Genomic DNA, 15,328 nt, shown 5'->3' with positions numbered 1-15,328 from the left:
AGATCAGAAAAGTGTAAACTGTCCACAGCAAAGAATATTGCATGATTGTTATTTGCGTGTACGAGGTAAATAAAAGTAATGATAGGAGGGTTATGCACTCCCCGCCCTGCCCCCAGCCACCATTGCTCTCCTCCCTCGCCCCAAGTTAGTCCTTTTTCTGCATCTTTAACAGATGCTGTAAGAGAAGGACAGTTGTTGCTCTAGTCAGTTTTTAACCAGGGTCCAGAAAGTTGTCAACTCTGACAGTAATTACCAATGTTTTCCACCATAATAAATATTAAAAAACAAACATACAGAGAAGTGCACAAGTGATCACGATACAGCTCAATGAATTTTCACAAAGGGGAGCACGGCAGTGTGAACAGTACTGAGATCAGTAAGTAGAGTGTCATCCCAGCGTTGCCGGAGCCTTCCTCCTCCTCCCTGCCGTCGCCAGCCCCCCTCACGGGAAACTGCTCTCTGACCTAATTAATGTTACTTTGGGGCTTCATAAAATAGAATCATAACATATTGAATTTGGAGTGGATGGACATTTTTTGGGATAAAGACTCCATAGCTCTCTGAATCTGAAAAAAAGATTAAGAAACATGGCTGGAGGTTCTTACGGGAGAATTATAGTCACACTAATTATGGTTAAGAGATGAAGGAAGTAATGGAATCAAGTAGAAGAGAATAAGAATTGTATAGAAACAGTCACAAAATCGATGACACAACATAAGTAGTCTGACAATATGGGAGAAATAATTTATATTGATCATTTAAGAAAATAATGCCTTTAAAGGTAGGTAAGCATTTTTAAACCCTGTTCTGTTAGACTCTAGTTAAGGTAAACTGACTAAAAAAAAAGGGAAAGCTTTGGAATGAGATACAGTCTCTCTAGAATAACCCAATGGCAGAAATAAGAATGTAGCATTTAACTTGTGATTCATTCATTCCTTCATTCATTCAAGCATTCATCAAATACCTTTTACAGTTAGATATTTTGATGGTTACTGTGAATATATAAATAAATAAAATATAGTTCCTGCCCCCAAGAAACTTACAGTATAATAGAAGTAAAGAGGAAATTAGCATTCGGTGTGGTAGATTATAAAGCACATAATGCAAAAGCTCTAGTTCTGTGTGACAGGTTCTATGACAAAGGAAAGCATGGGTGTGGACCATTAAACTAGAATGGGGGTGTTAGAAAATATTCTGAGGATCCTAATGGAGTGTAAAAAGTTAGTTAGTGCCCCAGAGTGTGGTGTGTGTTTGTGTGTGTGTGTGTGTGTGTGAGAGAGAGAGAGAGGTTACGGGGGAGAGGTGGAGTGTTTCTCCTTTGTCTCCTGGATAAAATCTAAACTCATTACAGTGAGAATCAGGGTGTGGCTTTTGCTGCTGTTGTCACCCGTGCCTTGTCTTCTCCCAAGTCCTTTCTCCTCACTGCCTGTGCCCAGGGCCCTTTCTCAGGCTGATCTTCAGCTTGTTCACATTGGTAGCACCCATAATCCATTCTGATTGTCTGGCAGTCCATTCTGATTGGTCAGAGCTTATAGATCCTTTGCTGTACCTATGTTCAGATGGTTTTAGTAGCATGTGCTAGTGTTTTTTTGTTTTGTTTTTTGTAGTAAAACTCTCCATGCAGCTGTGCTCAATGAAATGCTGTCTGCCCCATGAGGGCACCCTCTCCTTCCAGCCCGATGGGACTTGGACGTCTCTTACGTCTTGTAATACTTTTAAATTTACAATGTTATATTCACATTTTACCTTGATTTAGAGCTGTAAAGACGTATGTCTTTTACTAGGTTGTAAATTTCTAGTGATCTATTATCCTTTAACTTTGCATAATACTTTGTAATTATTTACCTTCTCATTTTACCTTGTGATTTAGCTATGTGTAGATGTATCTTATCTCCCTCATTAGGTGGTGAACTCCTGGAAGGCAGTGATCATAATTAATCTTTATGTGCCTTATAATATCCAGAACACTAATGAGCATCCAAGAATTTATTGAATTAATGATTTGTCTTTGATATCTTGGCAGAAATGTCACAAAGATGAAGCTTTTTTTTTTTTTTTTTTTTTTTTACAGCCAGGGGTTTCTAAGATACAGTATCAGGTACTAGAAGTATCTTGATGCTAGAGAAGAAACTTCAGGGATATATATAAATATAAATATATTTTAATATTATTAGCATGTATAAACCATAAATATCTTGTATCTAAAAAGATTATCCATTTTTTGTCTGAAATCATGAATAGTAATATGTCCCACTTATTTCCATAATGTCTTATATTACACTGTATTCTTTTTTTATGCAACATTTTATTTTTTTAATTTTTTTAACGTCTTTATCGAAGTATAATTGCTTTACATTGTTGTGTTAGTTTTTGCTGTATAACAAAGTGAGTTAGCTCTATGTGTACATATATCCCCATATCCCTTCCCTCTTGCGTCTCCCTCCCACCCTCCCTATCCCACCCCTCTAGGTGGTCACAAAGCACCTGAGCTGATCTCCGTGTGCTATGCGGCTGCTTCCCACTAGCTATCTATTTTACATTTGTACATTGTATTCTAATTCCTACTTAAATGACTGTTTTATCATGAAACTAAGGTCCTTACCTTTGAATTTATTGGCATTTTGATACTAAATGTGAGAGGTTTTCTTTTTAAATTGTGATTATGTGGGACTTTAAGAATCTGAAACTCACAGCATAATAGTCTGAGAAATGGATATGAATTTTGGTGTCATTAGTGTGTAGGAATTTGAAATGGGGGGAGTGTTGTTTTTAGATTAGTTTTCTCACAGTAATTGATGAATATAGCATCCTGACTGGGAAGTCCTAAAGAAGATTATTTTTATATAAACAATGTTCTAGTTGAGCTTAGTTAGTTAGGAGTTGGTCTTCTCTTTCACTTAAAAGATTAGCACCCAACAAAAATTCCCTGAATTCATACAAATGACCGTTCAATTAAACATGCATTAATAAGGGGTAGGATGAGGATGACCTGGGTGCTTAAATAGAAAAGCAAGATTCATTCTTGATTTCTTATGCCTCTCCATTAATTTTTTCACAGTTAAGATTTCAGACTTGCTAGCTTTTTATATTCTTGCAACTTTCTCATCACAGATTAGTACTGTTACCAAACCAAACTTGGGTCCACTTGCCCGCCATGCAGCAAAACCAAACTGCTGACACGGGGTTGTGGTGAATGAAAGTACAGCGTTTATTGAGGGTGCCAAGCAAGGAGAATGGATAGCTCATGCTAAAAAGACTTGAACTCCCCGATGGCTTTCAGGGAAGGGTTTTTAAAGTCGACCCTTGGGATGAAGGCTACACAGGCATGCCTTTCTTCTGATTGGTTGGTAGTGAGGTAATAGGGTGATGTTTCAGGAATCTTAATCATCAACCTTCTGGTTCCAACCAACCTGGGGTCCAGTGCATGTGGTCAGCAAGTAGTCGCCATCCTCCACCTGGGTTGGCAGAAGTCTTATTTCCTGTAGAACAACTCAAAGATTTGCATCAGGTTGTTATGGGTATCCCTTGAGAAGGAACTAGGACTCTGTTTTATAGCTGCACTCTTGTTTCTTGACTGCTTTTCCTTTGTTTCTGCATTCCCTCACTTCGCTAATTAGTGCCACTTTGGAACTCAGGGAAGGGATCGGAGACTACAGCCCTTTTCTACAAACAAGAAATGGGGGACACGGAGGGGCTTTTGTACCTAGGAGGGCCCTGCAGGGTCCTGCTCAATTTCAATCCCCACTTTTCTTTGATACTCCTCAATCCTGAGGGGAACAGGGGTGGGACAAGAAAGGGAATCAAGTTTTGGATAGAGAGGTTAATCATAAACTGAGCAGAGAAACTGGGTTTTAGGGGAACTCGGTTTTAGTACCACTTTTCAGAGTGACTGAGTGGGAATGAAGGATGACGATTGTACCTCTCTCTCTAAAGCTCACTGTGCCCCAGTGAAACCACTTTCCAAGTATAATTTAAATAACTGAATCAAGTGGGAGCCTAGCTCTTCCTACAGATTAGCTTCTAAAGCCTTTATCAGTGTAATTAAACCAGGCATCTGGAAGCAAGTTATCTGATACACCCATGAAGGAATCAATGACTTGTCTGTCTACATATGAGTAACTTTAACAATTTGTGCTCTCTGTCCCTTTCTTTGCAGGCAGGTAGCCATGGCGTCTAGAATGGGAATTCTGTGGTGAGAGTGTGCATGGACTTATTAGTTAGGTCAGCATTCAGAATCCAATTCTGTGACTTCATTACTGTGAGATGTTTTGCAAGTAATTTCACCTCCTTGGGCTGTAGTTTATTGAAAAGTGACATTTTAGGGAGAGATCTATCTTCTAGATTATTCAGAGAACTCTTTTTTTTTTTTTAGTTTTTGAATTTTATTTTATTTTATTTTTATACAGCAGGTTCTTATGAGTCATCAGTTTTATACACAGCAGTGTATACATGTCAATCCCAATCACCCAATTCATCACACCACCATCCCCACCCGCCCCGTGGCTTTCCCTCCTTGGTGTCCATACGTTTGTTCTCTACATCTGTGTCTCAACTTCTTCCCTGCAAACCGGTTCATCTGTGCCGTTTTTCTAGGTTCCACATACATACATTATTATACGATATTTGTTTTTCTCTTTCTGACTTACTTCACTCTGTATGACAGTCTCTAGATCCATCTACATATCAACAAATGACCCAATTTTGTTCCTTTTTATGGCTAATATTCCATTGTATATATTTACCACAACTTCTTTATCCATTCATCTGTCGATGGGCATTTAGGTTGCTTCCATCACCCAGCTATTGTAAATAGTGCTGCAATGAACATTGGGGTGCATATGTCTTTTTGAATTATGGTTTTCTCTGGATATATGCCCAGTAGTGGGATTGCTGGATCATATGGTAATTTTACTTTTAGTTTTTAAGGACCCTCCATACTGTTCTCCATAGAGGCTCTATCAATTGACATTCCCACCAACAGTGCAAGAGGGTTCCCTTTTCTCCACACCCTCTCCAGCATTTGTTGTTTGTAGATTTTCTGATGATGCCCATTCTGACTGGTGTGAGGTGATACCTCATTGTAGTTTTGATTTGCATTTCTCTAATAATTAGTGATGTTGAGCAGCTTTTCATGTGCCTCTTGGCCATCTGTATGTCTTCTTTGGAGAAATGTCTAATTAGGTCTTCTGCACATTTTTGGATTGGGTTGTTTGTTACTTTAATATTGAGCTGCATGAGCTGTTTATATATTTTGGAGATTAATCCTTTGTCCGTTGATTCGTTTGCAAATATCTTCTTCCATTCTGAGGGTTGTCTTTTCGTCTTGTTTGTAGTTTCCTTTGTTGTGCAAAAGCTTTTAAGTTTCATTAGGTCCCATTTGTTTATTTTTATTTTTATTTCCATTACTTTAGGAGGTGGATCAAAAAAGATATTTCTGTGATTTATGTCAAAGAGTGTTCTTCCTATGCTTTCCTCTAAGAGTTGTATAGTGTCCGGTCTTACATTTAGGTCTCTAATCCATTTTGAGTTTATTTTTGTGTATGGTGTTCAAGAATGTTCTAATTGCATTCTTTTACATGTATCTGTTCAGTTTTCCCAGCAACACTTATTGAAGAGACTGTCTTTTCTCCATTGTGTATCCTTGCCTCTTTTGTCAAAGATTAGTTGACTGTAGGTGCGTGGGCTTATCTCTGGGCTTTCTGTCTTGTTCTGTTGATCTATGTTTCTGTTTTTGTGCCAGTACCATATTGTCTTGATTGCTGTAGCTTTATAGTATAGCCTGAAGTCAGGGCGTCTGATTTCTCCAGCTCTGCTTTTTTCCCTCAAAACTGCTTTGCCTATTAAGGGTCTTTTGTGTCTCCATACAAATTTCAAGATTTTTTGTTCTAGTTCTGTAAAAAATGCCATTGGTAATTTAATAAGGATTGCATTGAGTCTGTAGATTGCTTTGGGTAGTACATTTTCACAATATTGATTCTTCCAATCCAAGAACATGGTATATCTCTCCATCTGTTGGCATCATCTTTAATTTCTTTCATCAGTGTCATGGTTTTCTGCATACAGGTCTTTTGTCTCCCAAGGTAGGTTTATTCCTAGGTATTTTATTCTTTTTATTGCAATGGTAAATGGGAGTGTTTCCTTAATTTCTCTTTCAGATCATTAGTGTATAGGAATGCAAGAGATTTCTGTGCATTAATTTTGTATCCTGCAACTTTACCAAATTCATTGATTAGCTCTAGTAGTTTTCTGGTGGCATCTTTAGGATTCTCTTTGTATAGTATCATGTCATCTGCTAACAGGGACAGTTTTACTTCCTCTTTTCCAATTTATATTCCTTTTATTTCTTTTTCTTCTCTGATTGCCGTGGCTAGGACTTCCAAAACTATCTTAAATAATAGTGTTGAGGGTGGACATCCTTGTCTTGTTCCTGATCTAGAGGAAATGCTTTCCATTTTTTACCATTGAGAATGATGTTCGCTGTGGGTTTGTCATATATGGCCTTTATTATGTTGAGGTAGTTTCCCTCTATGCCCACTTTCTGGAGAGTTGGTATCATAAATTGGTGTTGAATTTTTTCAGAAGCTTTTTCTGCATCTATTGAGATGATCATGTGGTTTTTCTTCTTCAGTTTGTTAATATGGTGTATCACATTGATTGATTTGCATATATTGAAGAATCCTTGCATTCCTGGGATAAATCCCACTTGATCATGGTGTATGATCCTTTTAATGTGTTGTTGGATTCTGTTTCCTAGTATTTTTTCAAGGATTTTTGCATCTCTATTCATTGGTGATACTGGTCTAAATTTTCAATTTGTGTAGTATCTTTGTCTGGTTTTGGTATCAGGGTGATGGTGGCCTCATAGAATGAGTTTGGGAGTATTCCTTCCTCTGCAGTTTTTTGGAAGAGTTTGAGAAGGATGGGTGTTAGCTCTTCTCTAAATGTTTGATAGAATTCACCTGTGAAGCCATCTGGTCCTGGACTTTTGTTTCTTGGAAAATTGTTAATCACAGTTCCAGTTTCATTACTTGTGATTGGTCTGTTCATATTTTCTATTTCTTCCTGTTTCAGTCTTGGAAGGTTATACCTTTCTAAGAATTTGTCCATTTCTTCCAGGTTGTCCATTTTATTGGCATAGAGTTGCTTGTAGTAGTCTCTTAGGCTGCTTTGTATTTCTGTGTTATCTGTTGTAACTTCTCCGTTTTCATTTCTAATTTTATTGATTTGAGTTCCTCTTTTTCTTGATGAGTCTGGCTAATTGTTTATCAATTTTTTTTTTTTTTTCCGGTACATAGGCCTCTCACTGTTGTGGCCTCTCCCATTGCGGAGCACAGGCTCTGGACGCGCAGGCTCAGTGGCCATGGCTCATGGGCCCAGCTGCTCCGCAGCATGTGGGATCTTCCCGGACTGGGGCACGAACCCGTGCCCCCTGCATTGGCAGGCAGACTCTCAACCACTGCTCCACCAGAGAAGCCCCAGATGTCCTACTTCTATAGTCTATAGTTTTCGACTATAATCTCTTCAAATATTTTCTCTGGTCCTTTCTCTCTCTCTTGTCCTTCTGGGACCCCTATCATTTGAATGTTGTTGTGTTTAATGTTGTTCTAGAGATCTCTTAGGCTGTCTTCATTTCTTTCCATTCTTTTTTCTTTATTCTGTTCCGCAGCAGTGAATTCCACCATTCTGTCTTCCAGGTCACTTATCAGTTCTTCTGCCTCAGTTATTCTGCTATTGATTCCTTCTAGTGTAGTTTTCATTTCAGTTATTGTATTGTTCATCTCTGTTTGTTTGTTCTTTAATTTTTCTACGTGTTCGTTAAAGATTTCTTGCGTCTTCTCGATCTTTGCCTCCATCGTTTTTCCGAGGTCCTGGATCATCTTCACTATCATTATTCTGAATTCTTTTTCTGAAAGGTTGTCTATCTCCACTTCATTTAGTTGTTTTTCTAGGGTTTTATCTTCTTCCTTCATCTGGTACATAGCCTTCTGTCTTTTCATCTTGTCTATCTTTCTGTGAATGTGGTTTTCATTCCACAGGCTGCAGGATTGTAGTTCTTCTTGCTTCTGCTGCCTGCCCTCTGTTCAGAGAACTCTTGATGATGAAATGTTATCACTTTTTGGGCTGGTTCATACTAGACTCAGATAAGCCAAGAGGATGGAGGGTGGCCCTTCAAAGGTACGGTGTGTGATGAATTATAGAACAGTTGCAGAAGCATATGAGGTAGTTTTAAACAATAGCTATAAATTCTTTCATAGTTAATATTCTGTGTGCAGTAATTGTATAACTACTTAGAAAACTTGTAAGAGCTTATCATATTGTGTTTGGAATCATGGAATGTAGTGTCTGGCTTCTCTGATTCTTTTCTGTTTTTAATCAGCTTTGTTCAGGAATAATTTCACACAATAAAATTCATTTTAGACAGAGAGTTGAATTAGTTTTGAAGTGGTTAACAGTTGTATTTACCACTGCAGGCAAGTTGAAAAGTGTCCATCATTCCTCAAATTTCCTTCTTGTTCCTTGGCAGTTGATCCCTTATAGTCTGGCTCCTGAAGCCTTCTAGAATATCAGATAAATGGAATTACAGCGTTTGTTTGTTTGTTTTCTTTTGTCTGACTTTTTAACCTATCCAGTGCTTTTGAGGTTGATCATGTTGTTGTGTACCTTTTCACTGTTGAGTAGGTTTCCATTATACGGGTATACCATGATTTTGTTTATTCATATAATGCAGTTGATGGACTTGATTCTTAAGAATTACCTTTTTAGTTGGAATTTGTTATCATTTCTTCATATTCTTTGGGAGGAATGTTAGTTCTGTTAGCTAGTACCAAACAAAAATTGCAAAGTTGTCACTTCAACCCCAGAGGTTATGTAAATAGTAGTAGACACTGATGTATAAGGCCTCTGTTTTCTCTATCGTAGTGAAAATTCTGCAAAAGCTTGCTCAGTATCATAGGCTTTTATTGAATAAGATATATAAATATAAAACTGTTGTGGAGTAAGTTAGTATCAAGTATCTGAACATACATCGTGATCTTAATAACCTCCAATATATGTGACAATTGATTTCAGTCTACCTGTGACTATAGTTTTCTCAGTGATTGGGATTTATTTTCACTCATTTCATGACATAGTTGAAAATGTACTTTCCGTATGCTTTAACATGCATAAAGAGGAAACATGTACTTTGCTTAAGAAAAACCAAAGATCTTTGGTTTTGCTTGATTCTTATAAGCCTAGCTGTAAGCAATATTTAGTCATTTGCTTTGGCAAGTTTTTATTAAAAAGTATTTATGCAGTCAGATTACTAAGCTCTGTAAGCATGTCAACATTATTGAGTCTTTGAATCAAAATGATGGAAGGTAAAAGTGATTAGCACATTTAAAAGAAAATTTATAATAGGAGTCTTGGTATTAAAGAACACTACACAACAAACTGTGAGGACGTATTTATGTTGAATTATTGATTGAATTAGTTTAGTAATATATTTTAGTCTGTTGGTTATCAAATGCTATAAATCAGAGATCCCAAAGTTATCCATGCATGGCTCCTGAATCATTTCGCGGTATTGGAGAAGGGGGAAAGTCTGTGTGTAAAGATGCTATGTTTGTCAGATCATGCATGAAGTCAAAATAAATTTTCAGAGTGAGATCATTTTGAGCAGCTGCAGGATGTCAGTTTTCAACTAAATTTAATCAGGGGCATTGTTTTTTATGGCTATTCTATTTCATAAAGTACGTTCCTGACAAATCGCTTTTCCTTTCTTGCACTGGGGGTGAGTCTTCAGAAATAAATTACCTTCAGATGATTTTTCAGAGAAACCTTGATCATCTTTCAAAAGTTTTGAGTAACACATGGCTCTATTAATTTTATTTTTTTAAAAACTGAATTTTTTTAGCACTTGTTAATACCATTGAAGAGCTCATGTATTTCATCACATTTTTTTTGCTTATTTTCAATATATTATTAGATTGCTGAGTTAAATAATAGAGAGTAATCATATAATATCACATATATGTTGTATATTTATAATATATAATCACATATATACCTCATGTATGTACTATATACTACATATTGTATATGTAAAATATATAATCACATGATACCACATATATATAATTGCATGTGCATATATGTATATAATTTTTAAGAAAAATTATGGAATGGTCCCTGTCTGATTTTTCATATGCATTTACATACATGCGTGCTTACATACACACACCTAGCACACCTAGATACTTCCTGCATGATTTTTCATTATTAAAATTTTGGTTTTGTGTGGTTGGACCAAGGGAAGCAGAATAACTTCAACAACTAGATGGCATATATGATTTGTTGACACATCACTGTAGGACATGAAATTTGAGTTGATGATGAGATTGTACCTAAGCCAGCTGTGGCCTTCTTATTGTTAGGGGACAGAAGAGTGACAGCTGGAGTTCAACTAGCAAGGGCTGGTCAATGAACTTTGTGGGAAAATATCCAAATGGCAGTTACACCATGATGAGCACTGAGCTGTCACCTGCAAACCTCTGTTTTAGATCTGAGAGTTGTATTCTTTGAAAACTTCAGTTTTGCCTCTGTAGCCAGAGGGTTCAAGAATATGCTAAAGAATCTAAGAAAGGGCATCTAAAATACAACAAGAAAATATTTTGCCACCATAAGAAAAAAATCACTGTGTGTATGTATGTGTACTTATATATATATATATATATATATATGTATGTGCACACACATACACATACATATTATATCATAGTTGTTTAACTCTTGGGTATTATTTGCCTTAGGAAGTAGAAGAGACCTAGAGAAAGGAAGGGAACCTAAATAATGAGCAAGAGGACATTAATCTGTAAATGCACAGGCTGAAAGGAGCTAGAATGAAAAATGATGATGATTAAAAATGTTGACTTACTCTCTAAACTCTGTGACGTAGAATTGCATTTATTACTTTTTGTCAAGTGAGATTAGCAGTGCTTCTGCTTGGACTATGGGAAAGAAGGTGTTGTCTCTCACCACAGGGTTTAGACCAGTGAGCTCTTTATTTTTGACCTTGGATATCAGGGTCCATCCATTTCTGCTGAATACCTGTAGGGGTGCTTGACAGCTGGGGTGTGCAACTTAGGGCTAGAGGACATGAAGGAGGAGGTTGTTTAAGCATTAGCACTCTTTGTCAGTGATTATTTAAAATATTTGTGCCATATTGGTCTCCTACTCAGCATATTGTTTAAAACACCATTGGAATGCCCATTGAAATGTCAATGTGCACCCCAGTGTTCATGGAAGCACTATTTATAATAGCCTAAGACGTGGAAGCAACTTAAGTGTCCATTGACAGATGAATGGGTAAAGAAGATGTGGTCTGCATATACAATGGAATATTACTGGGCCATAAAAAAGAATGAAATAATGCCATTTGCAGCAACACGGATGGACCTAGAGACCATCATACTAAGTGAAGTAAGTCAGACAAAGACAAGTATCATATGATATTGCTTATATGTGGAATCTAAAAAATGATACAAATGAACTTATTTACAAAACAGAAACAGACTCAGACATAGAAAACAAACTTATGGTTACCACAGGGGAAAGGAGGGGGAGGGTTAAATTAGGAGTTTGGGATTAAAATATACACACTATTATATATAAGATAACCAACAAGGACCTACTGTATAGCATAGGGAACCATATTCAATAGGTCTTGATAACCTATAATGGAAAATAATTTTAAAAATATGTATATCTATATATAGCTGAATCACTTTGCTGTGCACCTGAAACTAACATAACATTGTAAGTCAACTATATTCAACAAGAATTTTTTTAAATGTCAAGGAATTAGTTTTAACATCAAATGAAGATACTTTTTTTGTTTGTTTTAATTTATTTATTTTATTTATTTTTGGCTGCATTGGGTCTCCGTTGCTGTGCGCGGGCTTTCTCTAGTTGTGGAGAGTGGGGGCTACTCTTCGTTGCGGTGCGTGGGCTTCTCATTCAGGTGGCTTCTCTTGTTGCAGAGCACAGGCTCTAGAGCGCAGGCTCAGTAGTTGTGGCGCACAGGCTTAGTTGCTCCGCGGCATGTGGGATCTTCCCGGACCAGGGCTCGAACTCGTGTTCCCTGCATTGGCAGGCGGATTCTTAACCACTGTGCCACCAGAGAAGCCCAAATGAAGATACTTCTTAACAGAACACTATATCTGATTCATTTATGAAAACTATAAAAAAGACCCTTCTTTTAAAAATTCATTTACAAACATCTTTCTTTTGCTTCCTTCTAAGTGTTACAATCCTTATCTTTAAAAACTTGGCTCATGTCTTGTTTCCTGGTAACTAGCAATTTCCATATCTAAGTCAGGCACAGATTCTCTAAGCAGCCCTTTATTGTCACTCCGCATTATGTTGAAAATTTCTGTGAGTGTTTCTACTTTGTTGTACAGAATTCCTTGTTCTCGTTTTATTCATCTTTGGAAATAACACTAGTACCCACGATGAGGTTTGACAAATAATAGATGACAAATAAATATTTTTAATTGAGCAGGTTATATGGTTTTCTCTGAAAATAATAATACTTTTCCTACAGGTAAGTCAGTAAATGATAAAACCTGAATGAACTAAGGTTATTTGTTGACTAGATTTCTTACTTTACCGGGTTAGGTTCAGTTATTCCAAGTCTCTATTACTCTGTACATCCTTCCTGGATGGTCTTTTATCCAGTGCTTCTCTTAACTTATCATAGCATTTATCACAACATGCTGAAATCACCTGTTTGCGTGTCCCACCAGCCTGTAACCCCAGTGAAGGCTTACTGGCTTTTTCTCTTTCTCACCCCCAGTAACTAGTTCACTCTGTACTTAATAGTTATTAAAGCATGATTAGGGGACTTCCCTGGCGGTGTAGTGGTTAAGAATCCACCTGCCAATGAAGAGGACACAGGTTCAAGCCCTGGTCCGGGAAGATCCCACATGCCCAGAGCAACTAAGCCCGTGTGCCACAACTACTGAGCCTGCACTCTAGAACCTGTAAGCCACAGCTACTGAGCCTGCGTACCACAACTACTGAAGCCCGCGTGCCTAGAGCCTGTGCTCCACAACAAGAGAAGCCACCGCAATGAGAAGCCTGCGCACCGCAATGAAGAGTAACCCCCGCTCGCCACAACTAGAGAAAGCCCGCGCGCAACAACGAAGACCCAATGCAGCCTAAATAAATAAATAAATACATACATAATATTGAAAAGAAAAAAAAAAGGAAAACATGGATTAAAAAAAAAACATGATTAGGCATGATCTTCCATAAAAATTTGATGTATTTTTCTATCATATATTAAGTATGAAAGCATATTTCTGACCCAGTAAAGTCATTCTTAAATTTTTTTTTCAAGAGGAGAATTAGAGAATGACACTAACAGCTCTTCTGTTAATGTTGTTAGGAGCTTCCTTTTTTTTTTTTTAACATTTTTATTGGAGTATAATTGCTTTTCAGTGGTGTGTTAGTTTCTGCTGTATAACAAAGTGAATCAGTTATACATATACATATATTCCCATATCTCTTCCCTCTTGCGTCTCCCTCCCACCCTCCCTATCCCACCCCCTCTAGGTGGTCACGAAGCCCCGAGCTGATCTCCCTGTGCTATGCGGCTGCTTACCACTAGCTATCTGTTTTACATTTGGTAGTATATATAATGTCCATGCCACTCTCTCACTTTGTCACAGCTTACCCTTCCCCCTCCCCATATCCTCAAGTCCATGCTCTAGTAGGTCTGTGTCTGTATTCCCGTCTTGCCCCTAGGTTCTTCGTGACCTTTTTTTTTCGTTTTTAGATTCCATATATATGTTAGCATACGGTATTTGTTTTTCTCTTTCTGACTTACTTCACTCTGTATGACAGACTCTAGGTCCATCCACCTCACTACAAATAACTCAATTTAGTTTCTTTTTAGTTAAATTTTTTGTGTCCCTGGGTTCTTGGTTGTAAAGAACAGAAAAAACCTCTGACCAATTTACACAACAAACTTTACACAAAAAAACTCTGCAAACGTATTATAATTGACAGAATAAGTGAGAAGCCTGAGGCGGTTGGGCTTGGGAAGTAGGCAGGAAGCTGGAAACCAGATCTACAGCTGTGTTTGTGTTCTAAGAACAAGAAGCTTGCAGTCAGCCTCTGTGAGCCCAGCACTGAGGGCTGCAGATGAATTCTCAACAGTCTCTCGTTCCTTGCGTAAGAGCACATGATTGACTGACGAAGTGGACGTGGTTAAGGGACTATCTGCCCCTGCCCTTGTTTCTCAAGGGGGTGGGAGTCCTGTCTGTTTTTGGAGTGGGCTGTGCCTAGCATCAAGACTCACAACATGTCAGTTTCTGTAAACAGGGGTAGGAAGAGCCAAATGCAAATACAGGTAAAGGAAACCAAACGCTTCCTACGGATCCCCATCCACAGCATCTTTCTTTGGCTGCCTGGGACCTGGGACAGTCTAGTGGTCTTTATCAATCTCCTTCATATTTTTCACTTCAGTGCACCTCCCAACCTTAATATTTAGTGTCATGTAAAATGCCCCTAGTTATGAGATTTTTTTTTATTCTTCCTGGTCTTAATGACAGTGAATTAAATGATTACCTGTCATGCATATGAAAATACCTTTCATGCATTCAGAGAAACTTAATAATGTTCCTCCCAAGTTTTAAAAAAAAAAGTGTACCATGTACACTTCCTTAATTTTATAAAAGCTTGTAATCAGAGGATTCTGTGTATTTTCCCTGACTTCATGTTATCATATATTTTTTTCTAAGTAAACTCTTAAATCCCACTCTTAGGATTAATGATTTTTCTGGGGGGGGTGGTGTAATTTTTTAAAGATACGTTTTGCATTTAAAAACAAGTTTCTCTAAATGAAATATTACTAAGACAAACTACATTGCACAACATGGGTATTTCTTTACCTGATCTGGATCTTTGTGACAATTGAGTTTAAGAGAATACAATTTTTTTTGATTTGTAATATGTAAAAAGGTTTCATTATTTGAGAGCACAGTTTTGCTTTAAAAATACAATAATAGAGTGTTTTGGTTTTTTTTTTTACAGAATTTCCTTGGTTTGTCTTTTTTAGATGACATTTTTTCAGATGGATTCCTTTATTAAAAAATATTGACAAATTTATATACAGGAAAAAACTGTTTTCTGACTTGAAGCATAGTATTTATAAAGGCAGCTGAAGCCGAGAGGCTTAGAGTGCAGTCTTCTCTGTACAACTATCATCATGTTTTTTCCTTCATGCAAAATTCACTTATTTATCACTAGCGGCCTCTAGTGTGTATTTAATTTTCTTCCTGCT

At 37.3% G+C, this 15,328-nt stretch overlaps 1 protein-coding gene across 1 annotated transcript in view; it reads left to right on the top strand.

Annotated features, from left to right (window-relative positions):
• The window catches only part of TPK1 (thiamin pyrophosphokinase 1), a gene marked incomplete at both ends in the record, with an annotated part of 342,964 nt that overhangs the window by 124,792 nt on the left and 202,844 nt on the right, over positions 1-15,328 (top strand). The window lies entirely within an intron of this gene.

This window comes from Hyperoodon ampullatus (assembly GCF_949752795.1).
Source record: "Hyperoodon ampullatus genome assembly, chromosome: 9".
In the NCBI taxonomy this organism is placed as follows: domain Eukaryota; kingdom Metazoa; phylum Chordata; class Mammalia; order Artiodactyla; family Ziphiidae; genus Hyperoodon; species Hyperoodon ampullatus.
Note: the sequence above shows the minus strand (reverse complement) of the source record. Positions and strands in the feature narration are given on the sequence as shown.